Below are 12,609 nucleotides of genomic sequence, written 5' to 3'. Positions count from 1 at the left end.
GGACGGCTGATGACTGTGACGTCATAGCTGGACAAGTGCAAGCTTTTTCCTTCCCCTCATCGGAAGCTGTTGCAATGTAAAAAACTTGAAAATGGGAGAGAGAGAGAGAGCGAGAGAGATTGGATGGATTGTATTTTGAACGATGACCCCATTGCCGCGACCAGTGTTTGTGCCCCAGCCTCACCAGTTTGTTCGTGGTGGCGAGCCTTTGACTTCTTAATGTCACTCGGAGCGTACACAATGAACACAAATGAAGGCAATCATCATCATCATCATCACCATCATCATCAGCGTCATCGTCATCGTGACGCTTCACCACGTCATTGTTCTACGCCGTCGTCGTTCGATCTGTCAAAGTCCCATAGTGAGTGACAGCCAGTGAGTGAACGACTCCGTTCCCGAAATTCGTCTCTTCGGTTCACTTGGCGCCGAACTCGTGCACTCGTGCCGCGCGAACCGAACCGAACCGAACGCGAAGCCGCAGGACATGCATGCGGCGGACGTTTGGAGTTTGGTTGTACGCGCTCGACGGGTCGACGGTGTAGTGAATGCGCGCGCTCGCAACCGATGTCATTTCCACTCTGGCCGAGCATTCTGAAGGTAGATTTCTCGGCTGCCTGCCGTTGTGCCATCGGTCGGGACGGTTATCGCTGTTGGGTGCTACTGCCACTGCTACTGCGGGTGTGTAGTGTGACAGTAAACACGCACCACATGTGTGTTTGTGTGCGGGCTTTCGCTTTCTTAGTGCCGAACAGTGCGTGTGTGTGTGTGGGCAGGGTGAGAACATCCTCCAATCTCCCTTGAAAAGCTCTTGTAGATGAAGTTGACTCCAAGTGAGCGGTGAGTGCGGCTTTTGTACGTTCATTTGTGTCCGGCTGATGGCATACGCCGTCGTGCCACCCTTTTCCCAATCCGTTCGGGGCTCGTGTGTACATTTGACGGTGTGCTCGGTCGAAAGCGGAAGTTCAGTTAACACGCGCGCCCTACACGAAGAACCTGTGCTACTCTGTTGGTTGGTTGGAATTCTTCTTCCTCCCTCGCCTGCTGTGTGTTGATGGGCCTCTTTGGGTGGTCGCTGTGTGTCTAATCTACGCCGAACTGGTTGCTGCTGCTGATGGTGGTTCTTTGTGCCGAATTAGACACTTCACCACCGAGGACTGCGAGGACTCGACGAGGAAAAGTGTGTCAAGAATTCGGCTTCGGTGCCCGTGAGCGTTATCAGCTGGTCGGTCCGCTCACTGTCGGTGAACTGAACTGATGAGCTAGACAATCCCCGTTCCCCCAAGCATCTTCCCTCGCCCTCTTCCCCTCGTTTCGCGTGGCCAAGTATGGATGGTTTCTTTGTACGCGCAAGTGGTGCGAAGTGGAGCGCGAACTCTCGGTAAGACGATGTGAGCTGTTCCAAGTTCTCTCCAACAAGAACCATCGGCAAGGACTCCCTCGCACCCTGTCGAATAAAAAGGGGGTGGAAATACACGGATGAGCGATCAAACGGAATCGTCGGAAATGTCGGCAAACTGACGAGATCGGTTTTGTTGTGGATGAAGGTGAATTGATCAGTTTGGGGAAACGGCGGACAGTAGCTTCGGAAAGAAAACTATCCCTTTCATTCACACCAAGACACACACACACACACACACACACACAAGAGCCTGTCGGTGAAGCAGAAGATATGAAAGGTGACGTCGTCGTCGCTCGTCGCTGCTCGTCGTCGTCGAGAAAAAAAGCGCAACATAGCCAGTAGTGGACGAAAATATCTTCGCCAGTGGGGCTAAAAATAAGCGGTGTTCAGCGTTTTCATCAGCAGTTCGCTTCCACCGTTGCACCGCCTATGCGCGCGGACCTAATTCCGCTCGGCAGGAGGAAGTATCGTCGTGCGACGGTTCAGCGAATTGCGAAGTAGCGTGGTGCTTGGTGTCCGTGTGTGTGTGTGTTTGTGTGTGTTGGTCGTACGTGAGCTATATAGGTGAAAAGTGAAAATCCTAACGACCATCGAATCGGCCACTGCCGTCAAACGACGGGCAACAACATCGAGTTGCCTTCCGAGGCCGAAAATTCTTTCAACCCATCGTGGGAAAAAGGGGAAAATTCTTTCCACTTGTGTATTTGTGTGTGTGTGTGTGTGTGTGTGCCTGGTGCGCCACACAACAGCACCATCGGCACCAGCATTTAGTGTTATTTCCATTTAGTTTTTTTGGGGATGGGAACGAACACTTTTCGTTGTTGTTGCCAGTGCCATCCACTATCGCTAGCTTTCACCCTCTGTTTATATCTGCCCTTCCCTCTTACCCCCTCACAAACTCACACACACACACACACGTACATAAAAACACGCGTGTTAAGAAAAATAAACGATTGGATGAAGAATTTTTACATCAACACCAAACTACAGCTCCGCGCATCGTGTTCGGAAGCAAAAATAGCGGCCGTCGAAACAAAGCTGCGAAGGGAGGGCAGGGAAAGATGCGACCAAGAGACCGATGGGAAGGCAAAGAAAGAAAGTTGGGAAAGCAGAACAAGAACAAAAATCCTTGAGCAAATGTTGCAAACAAAACCACTCACAGAAAAACAATGCGCGTGAATGGGCGAACGTTTGAAATAACGTATGTCCTCGATGTAAGTGGAGTAGGGGGGGGAGGGGGGAGGTGGGGAGGGGGGCCCGTTTCATCTCACACTACCATGGAGGAAATGTGAGTTTTCCACCGCACAAAAAGCCGACAACAACAGTTACCAAGGCTACCTTCTCGTCGTCGTCGTCCTGGCTGACAGATGCGATTTTCCAATTGCAACCAATGGCAAACAAGTGTTCCCGGCTTCCGAATCTCCAACGGTCGGCCGGCCGCCAGAAGTGGTTTTGCGGTCTTTGGGCCAGCGTTGTTGAAGGTCAGAGGGGCCTTAGCGGAAGGCGGAATCCCGGTTCGATCGGCGGCTGATAACGCATCCAAATATTATACCGCCACTATCACCGTGTGAAAACGCGTAAGTGTGTGAGTGAGTGGAACTGATAAAAGAAAAAAGGGGCGGGGGGGGGGGGGGGTGGTTAAGCGGTGACATGAGTATAAGTGCCCGGAAAAATTATGCGTCATCAAAATCTTGCCCATGTGGATCGACAGTGCCTGTTGGGGAAACGAGTTTTCCCCGTGTTTTCCCGGTCGGTTTTCTCTCATCCGAGTGCTAAAATAAAACCAGCCAACCTGACCTCCTCCTCCACCGCCCTCAATGAGTTTCGGTCGAAGGTCGTTGTCGTCGAAAATTGAGCAAATTAATACTAACCGGATATGGATATGATTGAATTTAGTTCTGATTACTGAGATGACTTTCCGCCAACTTTGCACCTCGACGCGGCGACGGATTTGGTGAGACAAACACCAGAGCGTACCTTAAAGATCTTAAGAAGGATTATGCTTTTGTCTGGTGCGTGTGTGTGTGTGTGTGTGTGCGTGTGTTTGTGGGCTCGTGTCTTGTCTAGGGAAAAGCATAAATTCGATTCCATCCATCCATCTCCTCCATCGTGACACAGTAGACGGTCGGTTGGTTGGTTTTCTAGGTCCCATCTTTATCTGCTCAAGTGTATCGATTTTGTGTGCGGGTTCCAAGCCTCAATCAAACTGCACAAGCGAGAACATGGGCATTAATCTCGGAAAACCCATTCCCATTCAGATTAGCCGCTACCAGTGCACAGTGAGCCTCACCGTCGTTGGAAGTAGTTAGTGTTCGTGTGCAATTAGTATGCAATAGTGAGTCGGGTGCGTGTATAATAGTGAAGGTTGTTGTGATTTGTGTGCGTGCCAGTTTGTGCAGATAAGCGCAGAAAACTGATAACACCAGAAAAGTTGGCTGCCGGCAGATCGGCGGTTGGTAGTTGGAACTGAAGTTGACAATAAATGGAACAATGCTCGGACCGCGCGGCAGCAGCAGCAGCAGCAGCACCAGCGTGCGAGGAGTTTGAGAAGGTAAGTCGCCCGCCGGGCTTTCCGTCTGTTGTGGGCAAAACTCATTAAAATTGAAATTTGATGAAGAAAGTTAAATCGAGTGGTGCTTTGTAAAGCATTGCCACTGTCACAAACTATTTCCAAAATATGTTTGCGACACTTGGCGAGTTGTTCCTCGAGCGATGGCGTTACAGCCCTACATTCCCGGCAATGGGATGTAGTTTTAGTGGTGCTGTTGGGCCGATGAGTTTGATTTTGGCAGCTTGATTGACGTCTGAATGGGTTTGATTGAAATTCTTTGGCTCTGACGCCCCCCACGAACAGTGCTCGCTCGCGGGTGGCTGGGTTAATTAATTGAAAATATCCCTTTTTTTTTGGGGTGCAAATGAGTGGAGATGAGCTGTTGCTTGCGTGTGCAGTTGATTGACGTGATTTAAATGCAAATTTTTAAAGTTTTTTTTTTGTTGAAGTAATATTTGATAAAAATTTCAAAAGTAATAGCCCTTCCTGGGAGCAATATGTTTCTACCTAATTAATCAATTTTGTGTTTGAAAAAGGAATTAAATAAACACCCAATTCGCGTGTTTTGGCATTCGCCGGTGAGCAATTGTTCTGAGTGGTACGTCGATCGTGGTACACGTTTCCTAAATTAGGCGTACATTGTTAGCGGCCAGGCGGCTAAAACCAACCGACCGGCTAGCAATAGCAATTATGGTAAAATGTTTCATAACCCACCTTTGCCGGTCGGTGGTTAATTCACATTCCTTGGACCGCGTTCGTATTGTGTCTGGCTAAAGGAAGTAAAGAACCCGAGGGGGGAAAGCACCGTAAAAAAAAAAACACACACACACACACACGGTTCGGTTTTTGGCAGCGATCCAAACACTCGGCGCTTCCTGTGGCGGCGCTGGTTGCGAATGCGAAGAAACAAATCAACCGAACCGAGTAGCGAAATAAAACGGCACACAAATCTTCGATAACGAGCTGCAATGGAAGATTAGTGGCCGGCAAGGTATTTATTTCGGGGCCTGCTATGCCTGCCGTTGGCCGTGGCGAATGGCAAATGAGGCCAATTAATTTCCGGGAAAACCCGGAGAGTATTCGGCTGGAGCCACCGACGATCTCGACGGGGTTGGGATGGATACACCCGTGTGCAGCGAAGGTACAGCACACAACGTACAGTAATGATGATGAACAGAAGGGGTAATAAAGCTGCAGAAAACATAAAACTATTCAACTGTCCCCTGGTTTGGCACGGTACGGGCGGTTAACTCGTACCGTGATTGATACTAACGGATGCTTGCCGGGCTGAAGCTATGGAGAATGCCATCGAGTGTTCAATTTCAGATGCGTAGCTTCTGGTGCCTTTGGGCTGCGATTGGGCAGGGGGTCCTTGGGTGTGGAGTATCGATAGAAAACGAAACATTTTAATTGCACACGATAAAGCGAAGGTATGATTAAGTCAATTGTGAATGCAACTCATTGTGGGGCAGTGGGAAAGGAGCTGGACGTTCTTCCTCGGATGCTTGCGGTGGGCTGTTTGTGTTCTCAGACACGTTTTAGTGGTAGCAAAGCTGAAACAGTTTAGTATGATTATCATGAACATTAGCAAACAGGCAATAAATTCGCAATTTTAGCATGGATTTCATCCTATAAATTGTGAAGGACGCTATCCGCTTTTGGTTCTTCAATCTTAAGAGGTCTTTTCCCAACATTGCCGGGATTCATTGCTTGCGTTAGGGCAGACGGAATTTGATACCTGGTTCGTAAAGATACTTCATGAAGCTTCCTCACCAATGGTTCTAGAAATGCCTCCCCTTGGACTACGCGGACCCTTGTTGGACTATGAATCTTCTCTTCTTCAGGATTTGCTGTGACTTGGGGCGGTCCGGTGGCCGATGCAATAACGGTGCCCGTCCTTCAAATAAAATCAAGTCTCAGAAAGCCAAAAATGGTAGACCGAGACCTCTCGTGGTTGGAAGTGCCAAGGAAGAAGAAGAAGTGACTCTTATTTTACCCGTAGCTAGGCAGTAGGTCCTGCGTACAGGGATACGGGTCCGGCCGGGATTTAAACCTCGGTCCTGCCGTGTGGAGAATAACACCGGTAACAAACTAGCATCGAATCGCCTCAGTGCTCTTTGAATTGCTCTGCTTTATTCAGAAATGTGTGGCCATATTAAGATCGATTTTTTTGTGTGCATTTTATACACTTATTATAACACTTTAACAGAAGATTTGTAACACAATTTTCAGTTTTTGACTTGATAGCTACATTGTTTGCTCCGGCCCAAGAGACTTCTTCTGATGCTAAATTCTGGCTGTGCTTGGTTTACCAGAAGCATTTAAACATCCTTAATTTCGAAAGTAATCATTTTAATTAGGTGTTTAGACGATATGGAAGCAATTCGTGATAAACGATTCTTTGGTCCGTACCACCAAATAAAAAGTCAAAACGTCTTGTGTTTTAATTGTGGCTTGGTCACCAGTAAGGGGTCTCCATCATCGGGTTACGACTTCGATCGTTTTGTTTTTCTCCTTAAAATTGCTGTGCGTGACTCAGCTCTCATTCACAGCTGCCATCAGGGTTTCTCATGGTTCGATTTTATTTTGTTTCATTTCAATAGAAGAAAATTTGGTCTTTTTCATGTTCTTCGTGTCCATATGTGTTGGTGGTAATTCGTGTTACTTTAATATATTGATTTTTGTTTCCATCATCAATAGAATAGAAAAAAAACTGAACAATGAGTATTTAAGTGCCAAAATATTATCATGCTATGATATGGATCACGATATTTAAAGTTTAAAGTGTGCTTGAAGCTGTTCAAGTAGAGTTTTACAGAAATTGCTACTCCATGATAAGGTGCGCTGATGGAGGTTGGTGCAAAAAATTAAATTGTCCGCTGCCGAGAACTATGTTTGGCAACGATAGAAACACCAAACAATAAGGCCTTGGTTGTTTCGTAATTCTCAGCTGTTCGGTGGCCGGAAACTGTCCCTTTTCAGATTTTTTGTTCCTTCTGTATAGAACTGGAAAGAATGCGAGAAATTCGAAGTAGATTTAATCGGACAACAGGAAGTGTCTAACTACTTCCATCTTTTTGCATAGCGAAAAAGCTTACGGTTAACAATAAGGCGTCAAGCCGTCGTAATAAAACTACAAATAATTAAAAAGTTATAGGAAAAAGTCTTCAATTCTTTCAGTCATCAGCTCCTCGACTGTTCTAGGAGTAGAAGACACGATACAAAAGTTAATGAATTGCTGTCCGGATATCTAGGACACAGAGCGTCATCGCATACAAAATCTTTAAGATCGACCTGTTTTTTTTTTAATACGTAAGCTAGTTGTACTTCTAGAAATCCTATAAAATTTATTTAAATGTAGTTTATTGGACTATGGCTTCTTTCTTGACTCTACGACCTTGAAAGGCCTCGGCTTGCCATTTCTGGCTTTCTATGACTTGATTTTACCTGGGCCAAGCTTTACGTACGGGGAGCCGGTCTGGATGGGATTTGAATCCCGAAACTGCCGTGCGAAGACGGGCGCCGCATTCGCGTCTCCCACCGGACCGTCCCTTAGTTTATAGCAATGGATGACCGGCTTACTCATGTCTGAATTGAAAGGTCATTTTCGCCGCTAATGAGCAACAACCTTGAACGTAACAGTGAATACAAATAATATTGATAGGAGAGAAGTTAAGGTTCTTAGTCAGAATATGTGGATAGATAGTAAAAAATCCTTTTCACGTTAGACACTATTATCCTTTGCTTTGGCACTGAAGTAAAGTCCGCTTTGAGCCGTCGATATGGCCTTAGGAGGCATAGGAATCGTGACGGAACTGATGACGTTAGAGTGTTAATCTGAATACACTCCTGCCAAATGAGAACAATTGCCAACAATTGCCAAGCAAGGCGAGTACGTAACTCGTCTGTGCGTATGACTAGTTCACAGTCGGAAGATGCCCCAGCCCAGCCCTGCATTCTTTTTTTAATTCATTTATTACATCACGATCAGGCGGCTGATGAAAGTGGTGTCACACTCATCCCTCACTCACGCCCTTCCGGCAAACCGTAACGGCGTCTCGCAGCAAGCGAAAAGCGGCTTCGGGGAAACGCTACCACCGCACGGTCGTGTTGAGCCATTTTGCGTCGTTCACGATGGTCCGAAGCATAAATAAAACTCGAGCCAAAAAGTCTAGATCACGGCAGACGGTTGATATTTTCCAACTGCACACACTGAGCTAGCCGAGAAACACCAAGAGTAGATGGGCTTGAGTGTTCTTTAAGAGACACACTCGAAAATAATCTTTATCAAATAATGTATCTAACATTATGTTCACTTCTTTCTATAATGCATTGTTGCTAGAAACCAAACAGTGTGAAATTGATTTTGCGCTGCGCATTCTATTGTACCCGGGCGGGCGTGTGGCGAGCGCGCAACCGATTGAGTGTTTATAGATTTTCCACGAAAATTCCATCCCCCCGGGGTGGCAAGTTTGCACCGGGGGCGTTGTGGCGTGCAGAAGTAAATATCGAACTCATCATAAACATCCGAAACAAAACAGAGTGAAAGATGTTGTAATGGGAATCATGTGTTTCGCACGCACACACACACGTACACCCTTAATAGCCCCCCCACCATCCGTGGTGTTCGTGGTCCGTGTGGGGTGGCGTATCGTTTTAGTATCCGGCCGCTCTGGCCGCTCGTGCAGAATGCTCACGGCGCCCACTACATGGGAGAACGGGGAGGGACGGAACGGGGGGAGGGTTGAAGATGAGGAGGGTTCAACGATGATCTCGATGTGGAGTTGTTTGAAGATTATAAAAACATTATGCTATTTATAACGGTCGGCCGGCCGGTAGCAGTGAGCGGTCGGTCGGCAATCGGAAATATCGAAGACTGCGGTGGCCCTTCAGCCGTGATTGGAAAACATTGAAAATGCGGCCTTAATTCTCTCGCATATGTGAACGTATTGACCAATCACTTAATAGCAAAGCGTAAGCCGTGTAAGATGGCTACTACTTTAAGACAAATGGTAAACAAATCTTTATTCAAGCTCAGCACAGTGGAAAATATGGTTCGATGGAGGGTAAGAGATTCGTATCTAGGCAGAGTACATTTAAATACATTAGCGATGGAGGGTAAGACGATTTTAAGGATACGAAAACACGGAATTTAACTCTCTGTATAACAATTAACACTCCACACTGATGGAGATCTGATTGAAAGTGATTGGGGGAATATTTTTAGACGCTCATTTTTCCACTGCAGCATATCATTCAACACATTAACATTAGTATCTATACAGTCTGGTAGAAAAATACATTACCGCGGCTTCTGTTCTATGTCGCTCAATGTTTCCCCGTGAATCTTCCCTGGCTTGCAAATCGTTACCTTTGAACAAGTCTACATAGGCTTCATTTATTAGTAGAAATATGAATAATTTAACACCGATGACGTTAACAAACCTATGGCAATAAACAATGACTTTTGTGAAGTTGAAAGTTTTTCCCCTCAAATTCGTAATGAGCGACTGAAAATACAGCTCCAACAAATTGTAGCCCAAGAAGCATTTTTCCATGCTTTTTAGTGCCGAAATCTTTTTTTTTTCATTATATTATATTCTTCTTTTTCTTGGATTATCGGCCTGCTAGGTCATGCCAGTTTACTAAACTTACTGTAGATACCGCGTAGTCGGATAGTCTGTTCTCACTACGGGGTAACGATCCAGATGGGATTCGATACTCGGTCCTGCCATGTGAAGATCGGCGACACTGTTTGGCACTGTTCTCGGACCTTCTTAATATTATATTACACATTATTGTTTATTGTTTATTGCCTTTATAATTCAACGAGCCACGCAGGGCCCCCTTGAAGCCTAATTGCTAAGACACTTAACAGTTACAAGGACGGACGGATCGAATACAATTTAAAAGCGCAGCGCGTGACATGTCCGGCTGGTGACGATTACTGATACAATTATATTCACGGCACATACGGAGAAAGGGGTCAAAGGTACCAAAACGGGTTCGGCGATCCTCTACGTCAAGCAGCGTCCTTGGGCGAAGCGACCTGGTTGGGACGTTGACGTTGTTGGGGAGTCGATCCGGTAGTCCAAAACAAATAGCTCGCGACTGCACTGATCCGGTTTGCATCAAAATGCTATATTGCTCTTTGGTGCGGTCGGTTTTGGAATACGCTTCAGTAGTTTGGTGGCCATCTGCTGCTCGTCCGCTGGCCCGGCTGGAATCCATCCAGCGCAAACTCACGCGGTTCGCTCTGCGCTTCTGGAGGGTGGAGGTGGACTACGCTGGACGCTGTGCGTTACTGGGCCTCGAATCGCTGGACCAACGGAACTGCAACGCCCAGAGGCTGTTTGTTGCGGGATAACTAGACAACCGGATCGACTCGCCGGGGCTTCTTGCTGACCTCAACCTATACGTCCCGCCGAGATCGCTCCGGGCTAGATCGTTGCTCGACGTGGAGAGTCGCCGTACTCGATTTGGCGCCTCTGATCCGTTTTTATGTATGTGCCGTGAATTTAACGTCGTGTGTGATCGTCACCAACCGGACATGTCGTGCACCGCGTTTTTAAACTCCATTCGTGGTGTGCGACCCACTCTTCGTTAATTTATTTTGTCCGCGTTTATTCATGTAATGCGCACTTTGTAATTTTATGTTTAATCCCGCTTCAAGAGGGCCTCATGCAGTCCGTTGAAATAAATAATAATAATAATAGTAATAATAAAAAGTCCCGCAACAAATAATCTCTGGACGTTGCAGTTGCGCTGGTTCAGCGACTCGATACCCAGAAGCGCACAGCGAGCGTCGTAGTCCACTTGGACCCTCCAGAAGCGCAATGCGATTACACATTGTGTTGTACACAGGGCGGTCTGGTGGCCGAGGCGATAACGGCGCCGGTCTACACATGGCAGGACCGGGGTTCAAATCCCATCCAGACCATTCTCCCCGTATGGTACGGCTGTATACTTTGCTACGAGTAAAATCAAGTCACAGGAAGGTAGGCCCTGACATTTAAAGGTTTTTGTGTCCAAGGAAGAAGAGTTTGTACCAAGAGAGATATTATGAACTTAATGCGACACAATTAATTTTTGCTGCCGCTGTTTGTATCATGGGAAGTATGATGTAGAACTACAGCAAATCTTTGATGCACAATTTAAGACAATTAAATAATAAACAATTATTTTCCATAGCTTCTTCCCCCAAAAAACTCCGGTTGCTATGGACTGTAGCGGTGGCTGTATAGAACACTTATAGTGCGGATTCAGTGCGAATGTTAGTCAGGTTCTTTGGCTTTTGGTTGACCCTTCATTCTTCTAATGGTGGATGACGCTCCAATGGCAAACTATGTGCGCAGTACGATGATCTCTCTATTTCAGAGTTCCCCAGGCTCGTCAGGGTTGCGGTGGGCTGGACATGTCATAAAATTAACACCGGATGACCGATCCCTTTAAGGTCTTAGTCTTCTTCTCTTCAGTCTCTAGGAAGGAACTTTTTTGGTCTAGAAAGTTAAGAAAAGGGTTGACCAGCGTTCTATAGGGTTAGCTCTCAAGAGAGCCATATTCATATTTGATTACAGTACTCAAGAACTCAAGTTTATGTCTAGAATCTTGAAGTGAGCATACACTTCAACTTTAACCGCCGGCTCGCCATAACGAAAAGAGAATTCAGGCAGTACAAATGTTCAAGTTGTTATAAAATAAAGTAAGCAAATAGCAACGAAGACATCGATATAAATATAGCTCCTATACTGCTCCTAAATGGATAAAAAAACCCTAGATTATTGAACACTTTCTAAATCACGTAAAAAAGTACAAATAAATCTCAATTTTGAGATAATAGATAAAACTAATATCGCAAGAATGCCGCTCAAAAGTTTCCATACAAGGAAACTGCAAAGGATTGCAATCACATTCCTTAATCCCTTCGAAATTGATCCTCGTTGAAATTGAAACATCAATTTCGTTCGCCATCACAACACTCGTCGATTATGTCTCGTCAATGACGCTGCAACAATCAACGGCCCAGCAACAACACAACGGCGAACTTTAATCCCCATTGTTGTACATCGAACATAATTTATAATAAGCTATAGCTGACATGCGAAACATTTTTTCCGCTTTACCTCGTTCGGCTGTTGCATCTCACCATATTAGCCAGCCAACCACATTCTTCGTAGAAAATGTTCGAAAAAAGGAAGGCAAACTAAACGGTCATGATGGTGGCCGGACGGACGACATGGACCGCGGTTCGCGTTGCTATTCGTTGCCGCGTGGATGAAAATGCACGTGCTGGGAATTGCAAGTGTGTGTGTGTGTGCGCTCACAGGATGGCAAAGGCAACCACCAAACGACGGCGGTGGTAACCACATCCTCTAGCCGAACGGTAATAGCACCAGCCCGAGCCGCCAATCTATTTCGGGTGTGTCGCTTGTTTTCCGCCCCTTGGCTGAATCGCGCCAAACCCCCCGATAACGATGGATTTTCCCGAGATCCGGCCAACGCTCGCTGGCCGACCGGACTGGCGCGCACTTGCCATTGAAAACACTTGCACATTTCAATCATTAGAACCATTATTCATCCATCTAGCGGGCGAGACCGGCTGATTCGGTTTCACCGGCTAGCTCACTGAGCGAGCTTGACTGAAGTCTTTCGATGC

The 12,609-nt window shown here is 46.5% G+C and overlaps 1 protein-coding gene across 6 annotated transcripts in view; it reads left to right on the top strand.

Moving 5' to 3' along the window:
• The first annotated feature begins 469 nt into the window (after positions 1-469).
• Positions 470-12,609, top strand: part of LOC118511964 (GTP-binding protein RAD) — a 39,658-nt gene continuing 27,518 nt past the window's right edge. For 3 of the 6 annotated variants that reach the window (XM_036055693.1, XM_036055694.1, XM_036055692.1), the window contains exons 1-2: positions 570-840; positions 3,661-3,953. The gene's annotated coding sequence lies outside the window, so the exon portion shown is untranslated. Of the gene's footprint in view, positions 841-3,660; positions 3,954-12,609 lie in introns of all 6 variants that reach the window. The other 3 variants (XM_036055696.1, XM_036055691.1, XM_036055695.1) reach the window with 3 other exon arrangements.

The sequence above is a fragment of the Anopheles stephensi genome, chromosome 3, assembly GCF_013141755.1.
Source record: "Anopheles stephensi strain Indian chromosome 3, UCI_ANSTEP_V1.0, whole genome shotgun sequence".
NCBI classification, from domain to species: Eukaryota; Metazoa; Arthropoda; class Insecta; order Diptera; family Culicidae; genus Anopheles; species Anopheles stephensi.
This window is presented reverse-complemented; position numbering and strand designations above follow the sequence as displayed.